This window comes from Mauremys mutica, chromosome 12 (genome assembly GCF_020497125.1).
Source record: "Mauremys mutica isolate MM-2020 ecotype Southern chromosome 12, ASM2049712v1, whole genome shotgun sequence".
NCBI lineage: Eukaryota > Metazoa > Chordata > Testudines > Geoemydidae > Mauremys > Mauremys mutica.
Genome location: NC_059083.1, coordinates 31,481,948 through 31,496,133, shown reverse-complemented (window position 1 = coordinate 31,496,133; position 14,186 = coordinate 31,481,948).

Genomic DNA, 14,186 nt, shown 5'->3' with positions numbered 1-14,186 from the left:
TATTGCTGCTGATGTTGCACAATTTGTCGGGGTTCAGAAGGTTTCAGCAGATCAAAGCAAGTGCGCAGCTGTCGTCCCAACATTAGAAAGGCTGGGGATGCCTGGGTCATAGCATGAGGGGTGTTTCTGTAGGAAAGTAAGAAGATATCCAGACGCTTTTGAATGGAGTGTTGTCCCCTTGCTGATTTCAAAGCGTTTTTCATTGTCTGCACAAATCTTTCAGCTAATCCGTTGGTGGACGGATGATATGGTGCTGACGTGATGTGGTGTATCCCATTTGCCTTCATAAAATTTTGAAACTCCAGAGAAACGAACTGCGGTCCGTTGTCGCTCACAAGTTGTTCTGGCAGACCAAAACGACTAAAGAGTCCTCGTAGTTTTTGGATAGTACTCTCTGCAGAAGTGGACTGCATTATAGAGACTTCTGGCCATTTAGAATGGGCATCTATTGCCACCAAGAACATGCTTCCTTCAAGGGGGCCAGCAAAGTCAACGTGAATACGTTGCCACGGGTTTTCAGGCCAGTCCCAGGGGTGTAGGGGTGCCCACTGGGGTGCATTCCTCACACCCTGACATGACATACAAGCTTTTGCCTTCTCTTCAATAGCGCTGTCCAATCCAGGCCACCAAAAATAGCTTCGTGCAATTTCCTTCATGCGCACTATTCCACAGTGACCGGAATGTAGCTGTTCTAACATCTGTGATCTCAGCGGTGGTGGAATAATGACACGTCTCCCCCACAACAAACAACCAGATTGGACCGATAACTCCGTCCGCTTGGACATGTAGGGAACAAGGTCGGATGAGACCGGAGAGGTTTGTCGAGATTTTCCATGCATCACCAGGTCCATAACTTGGGACAATACTGGGTCAACGCGAGTTGCCTTCTTTATCTGAGTAGCAGTGATGGGTGTATTCTCTACCTGTTCAAAGTAAAAGATTTCCTTTTGGGCACTATCTTGATGTTTGACTGGCAAAGGCAACCTCGAGAGGCCATCTGCATTGCCGTGCAGAGTGGATTTCCGATATTTGATTTCATATGTGTGTGCTGAAAGTAACAATGCCCAACGTTGCATACGACTAGCAGCTAATGGGGGAATGCCTGTGTAGGGTCCAAAAATTGACGTCAGAGGTCGATGGTCTGTAAGAAGAGTAAACTTTCGCCCAAAGAGGTACTGATGAAACTTCCGAATTCCAAAAACAATTCCTAATGCCTCACGTTCGATTTGGGTGTAGTTAGTTTCTGCTTTGCTTAGAGTGCGTGAAGCAAAAGCAATAGGTCTCTCTTCTCCCGAAGGCATAATGTGTGACACGACTGCTCCCACTCCATAAGGGGAGGCATCGCAGGCCAATTGCAGGGGTAAGGATGGATCAAAGTGCGTTAGAACTTCAGAATTTAACAATGCATCCTTAGCTTTGTTAAATGCAACATCACAGGCTTCAGTCCACTTCCAGGCCTTGTTCTGCCCAAGGAGCTCGTGAAGTGGTTTTAGCAGTGTGGCTAACTGTGAGATGAACTTTCCATAATAGTTCAGTAGTCCTAGAAACGAGCGCAGCTGGCTTACATTTCGTGGTGGGGGAGCCTCCACAATAGCTTTAACTTTTGCAGGGGCCTTATGAAGACCTGCAGAATCGATTATGTGTCCCAAATATTCAACAGAGGGCTTGAAGAATTCACACTTGTCTTTGCAAACTCGTAGGCCATACTCTTCCAATCTTTGTAGGGTAGCCTCTAAATTCTTTAAGTGATCCTCTTCATTTCTTCCAGTGACCAGGATGTCATCCAGATAGCACTGAACTCCTGACAAGCCACACAAGATCTGGTCCATAGCTCTCTGGAACAGGGCGGGAGCCGATGTTATTCCGAAGGGTAGGCGACAGTATCGATAAAGCCCCTTATGAGTCACAATAGTCAACAGCTCTTGGGACTTTTCATCGACGTGCATCTGTAAATATGCTTGACTCAGATCAATCTTACTGAACTTTTGTCCCCCAGCCAGGCCTGCGAAGAGGTCATCGATGCGGGGAAGCGGGTATTGCTCTGCACACAACACTGGGTTGACAGTGACTTTAAAATCCCCGCAAATCCGGAGAGAGCCATCTTTCTTCACTATTGGAACGATAGGAGTGGCCCATGAGCTATGGGTAACTGGTATTAGGACTCCATTGGTGACCAGGCGCTCCAGGTCTGCTTCAACCTTTGGCCTGATGGCATATGGCACAGTTCGGGCTTTCAGATATTTTGGTGGACTGCCAGGTTTAATGTTCAATGTCACAGTGATTCCCTTCATACTTCCCAAATCATCTCCAAAAACAGCAGCATGTTTCCTTAGTATAGGGGTTAGACTGGTTTCTTCTTTAGTCATCCGGTGCACTTCTGCCCAGTTCAGTTGAATCTTCCCAAGCCAAGACCTACCCATTAAGGCTGGGTAGTTACCTCTCATCACAAACAGTGGCAATCTAGCGGCCTGTCCATTGAGCTCCACCTTAACATCAATAGTGCCCACCATGGGCACAGCTTCTCCCGTATACGTCTTCAGAACAGTTTTTGTTGCCTTAAGCGGAAGATGCTGTAGCTTTTCTTTATACACAGTCTCAGAGACCAGCGAGACAGCTGCACCGGTGTCCAGTTCCATGCGTATAGGTTTGCCCTCCAATAAGGGGGTTACCCAGTATTCATGTGAGCCCGCTGCCAAAGACAAAACATGCAGTGGCACTTCCTCTTGTGATGAGGTGTCTCCTTGATCATCATGGGTCTGCTCTAGAGTATGCAAGGTTCCTCTTTTTGTCGGCCAGACCACAGGCCTCTTTTTCTTTTGTTTACAGGCACACTCAATGTGTCCCTTTTTGCCACAGTGTCGACACACCAGGTCCTTACACCAGCATTCTGATGCCTGGTGTCCTGGCTTACCACAGCGGTAACATTCTTGACTCTGCACAGTTTTGTGGGTCGGTTCTTGTGACACTTTTTGCACCCTAGGGGGTGCACCGATGTATTGTGCCTCCCTTGTAGCCAGTTCCATGGAGACAGCAATATCAACAGCCTTCTGTAAGGTAAGCTGAGCCTCTGTCAGTAGGCACTTCCGTATAGCTTCACTGTACAGGCCACACACTAACCTGTCACGCAGGGCATCATTTAACATTTCTTTAAATTCACAGTGTTCTGCTAGCTTTTTTAGAATGGCTACAAATTGTACAACTGTTTCATCTTCCTTTTGGTCTCTTTTGTGGAACCTATATCTTTCAGCAATTACCAGTGGTTTTGGGGAAAAATTGGACCCCAGGATTTCCACAATGTCACTGTAAGATTTAGTTGCTGGCTTAACAGGGTGTAGTAAGCTGTGTAGCAGGGAGTAGGTTTTAGCCCCTACAACACTTAAGAATATTGGCACCTTCTTCGCTTCTGTAATGTCATTTGCAATAAAAAAAGCTCAAAACGCTCAGTATACACATGCCACTGCTCTGTATTCTCATCAAAAGGCTCCAGGGGCCTGGTCAGAGTAGCCATGATTTTTAGTTTCACTTTCACAGTCAGTGCAAAGAAGCAGCTTTTTTTCTTTGTTTGGTCTTTACCTTGACTTCTACTTCCTTCTGTTACTGGAGCAGCACCAGGATCCCATCCTCGTCGCCAGTGTTATATCCTTGGGGCAGCCGGAGTAGGAAGCAATCACTTGAGGCCAGAGAGCAGACAGCTAACCAAAACCTCCATTTTATTTACAGACCATAATACTCTAACTCAGTTGCCATAGCAGCAAAAACCATGACAACCAAATACACAACACCTAGGATGGTCCGAAACACTGGCTAACTGCTGAGGTCAAAGAAGCAATGGGACAACCCAAGTCAGAATCTAGACCTGTGGAGGCAAATGCGTTGGTGGGAAACATTTGCGGGGAGCTCCAGCAGCAAAGAGCCTGTGCAGAGGAGCAATTGCTGCTAAATGTGGACTTGAGCACGTCCAGATTTGTGTGCAGAGCCGTCCCCATTGTCTCTTCTCTCCGCCTGATACTCCTCTGCCCAGAGTCAGACAAAACCCAAACATGGATCCCTGGCTTGTATTTCCCCCCAGCAGACCCAGTCAACACAGTGATAATGAACTCGGTATTGGCCCAAGGAGAGAAAATGACAGGAAGAGACTGGGGCAGCTGGATCAGGGTGGGGGATTGGGGTGGGGAATGGGTTGGATTGTTACTTTCCCTTTTGTGTTTGGAGTTTTACAAAACTAAAACCTGAACTCTTCTTTCTAGCTCTTAGCTCATGTTTTGAAGGGGCTCGGCTGTGACCTTTAGATTGCAATGACATAAATCTTAGAGGATTTACCATAAAATCACCTATCAGCTCCAGGTTTGCTCCAGATTAATGAATTGTTGCCATTTTCATGCGTTGTCACTAACACACACCAGCTGCCTCTGACCTTAACCCAGGGAGCCCCTGTAGCCCGGCTGGTCCCAGGCGGGTGGTTAGATGTTCAGCAAGACACCGTCAAGCCAAGGCTCCTCTGCCCACACATTGCCACTGAAATCACTCAAGGGGATTTAGTTCCCACCTATTGTTGTTTCAGTGCAAGTCTGTGTGTGGTTGTGGAGGCCCTCACTGTTTATTAATATAACCCTTCTGCTGGGGGGAGCTGGCAGCAGCCAGGCCCGGGTTCAATATCTAGGGCAGTGGGTCCCAAACTTTAACAACCCATAAGAACGGCCGTACCAGGTCAGACCAAAGGTCCATCTAGCCCAGTATCTGTCTACCGACAGTGGCCAATGCCAGGTGCCCCAGAGGGAGTGAACCTAACAGGCAATGATCAAGTGATCTCTCTCCTGCCATCCATCTCCATCCTCTGATGAACAGAGGCTAGGGACACCATTTTTACCCATCCTGGCTAATAGCCATTTATGGACTTAGCCACCATGAATTTATCCAGTCCCATTTTAAACATTGTTATAGTCCTAGCCTTCACAACCTCCTCAGGTAAGGAGTTCCACAAGTTGACTGTGCACTGCATGAAGAAGAACTTCCTTTTATTTGTTTTAAACCTGCTGCCTATTAATTTCATTTGGTGACCCCTAGTTCTTGTATTATGGGAATAAGTAAATAATTTTTCCTTATCCACTTTCTCAACATCGCTCATGATTTTATATACCTCTATCATATCCCCCTTAGTCTTCTCTTTTCCAAGCTGAAGAGTCCTAGCCTCTTTAATCTTTCCTCATATGGGACCCTCTCTAAACCCCTAATCATTTTAGTTGCCCTTTTCTGAACCTTTTCTAGTGCTAGAATATCTTTTTTGAGGTGAGGAGACCACATCTGTACACAGTATTCGAGATGTGGGCGTACCATGGATTTATATAAGGGCAATAATATATTCTCAGCCTTTTTTTCTATCCCCTTTTTAATTATTCCTAACATCCTGTTTGCTTTTTTGATCGCCTCTGCACACTGCATGGACATCTTCAGAGAACTATCCACGATGACTCCAAGATCTTTTTCCTGACTCGTTGTAGCTAAATTAGCCCCCATCATGTTGTATGTATAGTTGGGGTTATTTTTTCCAATGTGCATTACTTTACATTTATCCACATTAAATTTAATTTGCCATTTTGTTGCCCAATCACTTAGTTTTGTGAGATCTTTTTGAAGTTCCTCACAATCTGCTTTGGTCTTAACTATCTTGAGTAGTTTAGTATCATCTGCAAACTTTGACACCTCACCGTTTATCCCTTTCTCCAGATCATTTATGAATAAATTGAATAGGATTGGTCCTAGGACTGACCCTTGGGGAACACCACTAGTTACCCCTCTCCATTCTGAAAATTTACCATTTATTCCTACCCTTTGTTCCCTGTCCTTTAACCAGTTCTCAGTCCATGAAAGGACCTTCCCTTTTATCCCATGACAGCTTAATTTACGTAAGAGCCTTTGGTGAGGGACCTTGTCAAAGGCTTTCTGGAAATCTAAGTACACTATGTCCACCGGATCCCCCCTTGTCCACATGTTTGTTGACCCCTTCAAAGAACTCTAATAGATTAGTAAGACACGATTTCCCTTTACAGAAACCATGTTGACTATTGCTCAACAGTTTATGTTTTTCTATGTGTCTGACAATTTTATTCTTAACTATTGTTTCGACTAATTTGCCCGGTACCGACGTTAGACTTACCGGTCTGTAATTGCCGGGATCACCTCTAGAGCCCTTTTTAAATATTGGCATTACATTAGCTAACTTCCAGTCATTGGGTACCGATGCCGATTTAAAGGACAGGTTACAAACCTTAGTTAATAGTTCCGCAACTTCACATTTGAGTTCTTTCAGAACTCTTGGGTGAATGCCCTCTGGTCCCGGTGACTTGTTAATGTTGAGTTTATCAATTAATTCCAAGACCTCCTCTAGTGACACTTCAATCTGTGACAGCTCCTCAGATTTGTCACCTACAAAAGCCACCTCAGGTTTGGGAATCACCCTAAAATCCTCCGCCGTGAAGACTGAAGCAAAGAATCCATTTAGTTTTTCTGCAATGACTTTATCGTCTTTAAGCGCTCCTTTTGTATTTTGATCGTCAAGTGGCCCCACTGGTTGTTTAGCAGGCTTCCTGCTTCTGATGTACTAAAAAAACATTTTGTGAACACCTTTCACTAAAATGTCAAGTCCTGTGAACCCCCTCCTAAAAATTAATAATTCCAGGGATATTCTCCTTGACCTGAGTATAAATTATAAAAGCAGCGATCTTGGAAACATAAAATTTGTTTTTATGACATGCTTATTACAAAAGCAGCAAAGAATCCTGTGGCCCTTATAGACTAACAGACGTTTTGCAGCATGAGCTTTCGTGGGTGAATACCCACTTGGTCGGATGCAAGTAGTGGAAATTTCCAGGGGCAGGTATATATATGCAAGCAAGAAGCAAGCTAGAGATAACAAGGTTAGATCAATCAGGGAGGATGAGGCCCTGTTCTAGCAGTTGAGGTGTGAAAACCAAGGGAGAAGAAACTGCTTTTGTAGTTGGCAAGCCATTCACAGTCTTTGTTTAATCCTGAGCTGATGGTGGCCAATTTGCAGATGAACTGAAGCTCAGCAGTTTCTCTTTGAAGTCTGGTCCTGAAGTTTTTTTGCTGCAGGATGGCCACCTTAAGATCTGCTATTGTGTGGCCAGGGAGGTTGAAGTGTTCTCCTACAGGTTTTACGCCATCATATGCCAGCAATGCCCCTCTGCTATGTACATCGGCCAAACTGGACAGTCTCTACAGAAAAGGATAAATGGAGACAAATCAGATATTAGGAATGGCAATATACAAAAACCTGTACAAACCCCAGGGGCTCCTTTTCAACAATACAACAGAACCGGCTCCAGCCCCACCCAGTAACCTGAGAAAATTACACCCCTGGGCGCCTCTAGAGGCAATACTTCCCCTCTCGCAACCACAGAGTCTGAGTGTAGAAAAGAAACTTTTAATGAAAGGAGAGAAATCACACGGCATTCTTTTGGGGAAACACTGCAAGCTGGATTAATAAAGATCAAACCATGAGCGAAACAACCACCCTGGAATACATTGGGCAGTGATGTTTTGTCTCAGGTTTTAATTCAAGCAACCAAAAGTTCCTTTAACGTGCCCACCCCTTCTCCCTCTGCAGCACTCACAGTGAAGACCCAGAATGTAGAGGTGCATCTGCAGAGTTCACCTCTCACCCTGATGGGGAGCAGGGTGTACTTCTTGCTTGCTCCACTATCCAGGCATTTGCTCCGGCACCAGATGCCTTGCCAGCCACTCACAGCTCTACTCAGTGGTTTCCCCAGGAATTGAAATTAGGGGGGCTGTTCGAATTTACAGGGGGAGTGTCAGGACCAATGAGATATATAAAAGAGAGATGAATAAAGTAAATGTTTTGTTAGGATGATGCAAATTTAACATAAGAATAATGCAAGTTACACCAAAACGCATAACAGGTCTAGATTTCTAAAAATATATAAATTAAAAAAAATTTAATTTAAATTGACTTTTGAAAAATAAGCCATCATGGGATAAGAGGGAAGTTTTCTCATGGATCAATAACTGGTTAAAAGATCGGAAACAAAGGGTAGGAATAAATTATCAGTTTTCAGAATAGAGAGAGATAAATAGTGGTATCCTTGAGGGGTCAGTACTGGGACCAGTCCTATTCAACATATTCATCTGGAAAAATGGGCAAACAGTGAGGTGGAAAATTTGCAGATGATACAAAACTATTCAAGATAGTTAAGTCCCAGGCAGACTGTGAAGAGTTACAAAGGGATTTCACAAAACTGGGTGACTGGGCAACAAAATGGCAAATGAAATTCAATGTTGATAAATGCAAAGTAATGCACATTGGGAAACAATCTCAACTATACATACAAAATGATGGCATCTGAATTAGCTGTTACCACTCAAGAAAGAGATCTTGGAGTCATTGTGGATAGTTCTCTGAAAACATCCACTCAATGTGCAGCATCTGTCAAAAAAGCAAACAGAATGTTGGGAATCATTAAGAAAGGGATAGATACTAAGACAGAAAATATCATATTGCCTCTCTATAAAACCATGGTATGTGCACACCTTGAATAGTGTGTGCAGATCTAGTCACCCCATCCCAAAAGAGATATATTGGAATTGGAAAAGGTACAGAGATGGGCAACTAAAATGATCAGGGATATGAAACAGGAGGAGAGATTAAAATGACTGGGAATTTTCAGCTTAGAAAAGAGATGACTAAGGGGGATATGATAGAGGTCTATAAAATCTTGACTGGTGCGAAGAAAGTGAATAAGGAAATGTTATTTAAACCTTCACATAACACAAGAACTAGCAGTCACCCAATGAAATTAATAGGCAGCAGGTTTTAAAAAAACAAAAGGAAGTACTTCTTCATACAATATAAAGTCAACCCAGGGAACTCTTTGCCAGAGGATGCTGTGAAGACCAAAACTATAACAGGATTAAAAAAAGAACTAGATAAATTCCTGGAGAATAGGTCCATTAGTGACTATTAGCCAGGATGGGAGGGATGCAACACCATGCTCTGAGGGTCCCTAGCCTGTTTGCCAGAAGCTGGGAATGGGCAACAGGGGATGGTCACTTGATGATCACCTGTTCTGTTCATTCCCTCTGAAGCACCTGGCCTTGACCACTGTTGGAAGACAGGATACTGGGCTAGATGGACCATTGGTCTGACCCAGAATGACCATTCTTATGTAAAAATTAATTATAATAATAAAAATGTTTAGTACAGAAACTCCCCAACATAATGACCTCTCAAGATAGCAACAATGAGATAACAACCTTGGCAAATAATGCATTTCAAAAATCTTGGCCTACTAGGAAACATATTTATATAAGCTTCCATTCCCAGTCACAAATCTAGCATTCTGGAGCAAAGTGACTAAAATATAGTCCAACAAACAAATGTTTATTTAACGTGCCCCTCGCTTTTCCCTCCACCGCACCCCGCTCTCCAGTGTTGTCTTTAGTCAGTGGAGACTCAGAGTTCAGAGGTGCTTTCACGTGAGTACACCTTCCAGGTGGAGGACAAGAAGGCACTTTACTTGTTCCTCCAGCTGCTCACTGTTTGCTCTGGCCACGGCTGTTCGTTGTGCCACTGTTCACTCCACCGCTTTGTTGCCAATGGCCCTGCGCAGTCACCGTCTGCTGCCACCTGCCACTTTGACCACTGTGATTTGGTCTCTTGAGGTTTCACCAGCTCTCAGTGATTTCAGCTGAGCTCTCAGTGGGGGAACCTCACTGCTAGTGCAGTCTGGGCTGTCTCTTACACAAAAACATTGTACCCACAGGAACACTGTCCCGACAACAGGACTAAGCACTTAGACCTGATTGTCAGTGATTTCAGCTGCAGTGGTCACTTAACAGAATGTAATAGGCCGGTGTGGCTCTCCTCCTCCCCAGGGAGGGTTGAGCCCCGGACATCGGAAGGGGCGGGGCTCCAGAGCAGTGAGCCCGCCCCTCAGAGGGTCAGGTGGCGACCCGGAAGCATAAAAACCGTCCACCAGAGCTCAGTCGGAGCCCAGACACCGTCGGGAGCAGACCTGACCGAGAGGGCTCGGGACTGGGAAGCTGCTGGAGCCCAGAGCAGTTGCCCAGACTGGCTGGAGCTTCCCCTCACGCGCTACTGGGAGGACCCGCTGGAGCTTCCCCGTGCTACCTACGAGGAGGAACCACCGGAGACTTCACCTCTCCCTTGCTGTTACCCCGAGGAACCCCCGGATCAGAACTGGCTGGACTTCCCCGAGGAACTGCCGGATCTACCCCCCAGGCCGGGCTGCGAGGAGCCCATGCTGTTGGACTTCCCGGGAGCAGACACCACGGACCAGGTAGGCCCCGAGGGGGGAATTGGAAGTGGCCCGGGGGCAGCCGACCCCAGTCAGGCTGCAGATTAACCAACGCCCATGTCAGTGTGTTACGGTCAGGATCCCCACTGACCGTTAGCAGTGGTAGCCGCTGCCTAGGGCCCCGGGCCGGGACGCAGTGGAGTGGGTGGGCCTGTGTCCCCCCTGCCACCCCACTCGCGGGTGGCAGTCTTCCCTCCTCACCCCAGTGCTCAGCCTTGCAGCAGAAGGCCTGAGCCCTAACTGTCTTTTTGTATTGTTGCTCGGCCTTGAAGAAACAGGGCAGGACCCGAGTAAGAACAACAGGCCGGTGTGGCTCCCCTCCTCCCCAGGGAGGGTTGAGCCCCGGACACCCACCTTTACACAGAACAAAAGACTATCTATGGAGCCAAATCAGCACTCGTTTTAAAGAATGGAGAGGGACAGGTCCCCGCCCTCTCTCTTGATGCCTTCAAATCATCACAGACTAAGTACAGTTCTACTGCCCTTTATTCATACAATAAAAACAACATTTCATCCTCCATTTCCCCCACATTCAAGTGGTTTGTAACCCAACCCCAGCCAAAATCTATCACTTGGACAACACAGCTCTGTTTGCTGGATCCCTAGGTAGATTAGGTGTGAATGTAAATATAATCTGGCCCTGAAGCTTTTCCCCACAGCCCCAGCTCATCACTAGCTGTCAGGGAGAGCTCATTTAGACTTTGCTTACAAACCATCATTTGAAATTATTAGGTTGGCCAACATCAACGAAATGAATGCACTGACATCATAAAAATCAACAGCTGTATAAGGAAGCAAGAAAGCTAGTCTATGTTCATACTTTTCAAATCTATTGCATTTTTTCAGATACACATATTTTATCATACACTCTATAAGCTTTTAAAGTGTGCATTAATGTTTCAGTTTATATTCAGATTTCCAAACAGTCACTAAATTGGTATGTAACTACCTCACAAAACTGGGGGGGTGTTGGGGAAATTCAGGGGGGGTGTAGGGAAATCACTGTTCCCCAGCATCCAGGTTCTTACCACCACCACCAGCTGCCTCCAACATCTGTACGTTCACCAACCAACCCTGAGAACTATTACCCTTACCCTCTGCACTCAACCCCCATCACCATGCAGTATAGGCATCCTGAAGTGCAGCAGTCATTGCACAGCACTCCAGACAGGACATATTCAAACCTGTGACCGTACAGTTCCCCACCCCACGCCCCTGCCCTTTTAGGATCCCAAAATGTTGTGTGTCTGTCAATAAACTAATTTTCTTTTCAATAAATGAATTCTTGGCTTTGAAAACAGTCTTTATTATTGCAGAAAGTCAAAGATACTTTAGCCCAGGAAAGAAACAGGCACTGCAAATCAGCTTAGGAAACACACATTCCTATTAACATTGTAACCACTGCACTTCACTCCCATGCAAGGCACCAAACATTACTGTTGGTTTTCAGCCTCAAATTCCTCCCTCAAGGCATCCTTAATCCTCGCAGCCCTGTGCTGGGCCTCTCCAGTAGCCCTGCTCTCTGGCTGTGCAAATTCAGCCTCCAGGCATTAAACCTCGGAGGTCCATGCCTGACTGAATCTTTCACACTTCCCTTCACAAATATTATGGAGGGTACAGCACGCGGATATAACCGCGGGGATGCTGCTTTCCCCCAAGTCTAGCTTCCCATACAGAGATCGCCAACTGTCTGAACTGGAGAGAAAAAGGGGAAATCCCTAGAACCATTCAGACAGGGTGAGATTTTAGGAGAAGATTGTCTTTAAATTATGAGAAAATTTCAATGCAAACATCTCCCTGGGATTGTAGCTAAAGTTACCAACCAAAGCGACAGTGGCCAGGACACAAAGCCCTAAAACTGGCCCATGTAGCAGTGAGGAGATCCAGGGGCACTGGAACAGGGTAGACCAGGGGCAATGGTGGTAAGGCCACTGAGCTCTGCCCATTTTTTAACATGGGCACAGTTTGGGGGCAGGAGGCCACTGCAAGCCTTGGGCAAGTGCGGAGTGTCACAGGCAGTGGTTGTGCTTCAGGCAGGGCAGCTGATCAGCTCCTCCCCATGAGGAAAAGCCCCTGCCCGCCGTGCCAGCTTCTTCCCAGTGCCAGCCGCTCTCACCCACCCCTGCACAGGCTTGGGGAGGGGCTGACTTTAGGGTGCACAGGCTGTGCTGTGCTGGGGCCCTATGTCCTGGCCCCAGAATGGGGGTGGATTTCACCTCCCCAACCCCCCTGCACTGCATGTGCAGAGAACCCAGTTTTGGGGTGCAGTGAATGGCACTCAGGGTGTCTGACCAAGACACTCAGAGATTGATCCAAAAGCCTTTTATGTGAGTGGGAATCTTTCCTCTGCTTTCAAGAGGCACCAGATCAGGGCGTGGGATCTTCTTGTGCCTTGGGGTCTCTGCTTGCGAAAGAAGTTTATTAACACTCAGGTTATCAGCATCTCTGGGGAAATGGCTGGTGACGGTTTCTCAGTCATTGTTTGACACCAAGTACTAAGATCCATTGTATGTTGAATTATAATTTTGATTGTTCAACCCCCCGTGACCCCCAATCAGCATCTTCACTGACATGAGCTGTGAATATCTAAGGGACACAGCCCTGAGCACCTGCCCCTTTGCCTTTCTCACCACCGCTGGATTTCAGTGTCTGCTTCCAGGTGGCTGCCCCCCCAGAGTCTCCCAGGCCCCCTCTGTCTGTCCCCAGATCCCCTCCTGCAGCCAGGCTGGACAAGTGGCCTGAGAGCCTTGGGGACAGGAGAGCTCTGGTTAGCCCATCCCCTGTATAGCGCAGGAGCCCCAGCGCCAGCTCCCCTCATACCCACTGCCATCTGCAGAGAGCCGGGAGTCCCCGAGAGCTCGGGAGACTGTGCAGGGAAACAGAAGCAGGAGCCGCCAGGCTAAGATCAGGGGTGATGGCTGCTCTCTTGGCCAGCGCACCCAGCACTGAACCAGGGACCCCTAGAGCTCTCTGTTTGTCCCACACCCTGTGCAGTGCAGGACCCCTTGTGCCAGCTCCCCTCACACCTGCTGCCCTCGGCCATTGGGACCCAGCCCTCACCTGGTGGAGAGGAGATTGGTCTCAGTACAGCATTGAGTCCCTGGCCTCTCTGCTGGGACTGACAAACAGGGAGAAAATGGGGGCAGGGCCTTGCTGGGAGTGGTTGTGTTACAGGGGCACCTGCCCCACTAGGGCCCAGGCTGAGATCCCAGCACATTCCACAGACCCCTGAGCTGCCATCAGATGGACTTTCAGCCAGGGCTGGTGCAAGTAAGTTTTGCACCCTAGGAGAACTTCCACCTTGCACCCGCCCCCCGCTAACCCCATCCCCCGCTGCAGCTAACCGAGCCGCCTACCCAGGGAGCCAGGCACCCCCCCGGGAGCCCCGCGCAGCAGCTACCCCGCTCTGCAGCTAACCTCGCCTGGGGAGCTCTCCCCAGCTGACCTTGGCTCCGCCTCCTCCGCTGAGCACGCCAGCACTGCTCTAATTCTCCTCCCCTCCCAGGCTTGCGGCGCCGATTGGAGGAGACTTAGAGCTGGGTTATGTGCTCAGCGGAGGAGGCAGAGTGGAGGTGAGCTGGGGCGGGGAGCTGTTCCCCTGTGCGCCTACCCCCCCCCATTACTGCGGGCAGCCCTCCCCGCGCCCCTCCCCCAGCTCACCTCCACTCCACCTCCTCGCCTGAGCAGGCTTTTACGCACCCCCAACCACTAGGCGCCCTAGGCAGCCGCCTAGTTGGCCTAAATGGTTGCACCGACCCTGCTTTCAGCCTCAGTCCGTGTGGTGGGGGGGAGGAATTGGGTTATTGCCCTGGGGGAGCTGCTGGGGGAGGGAGG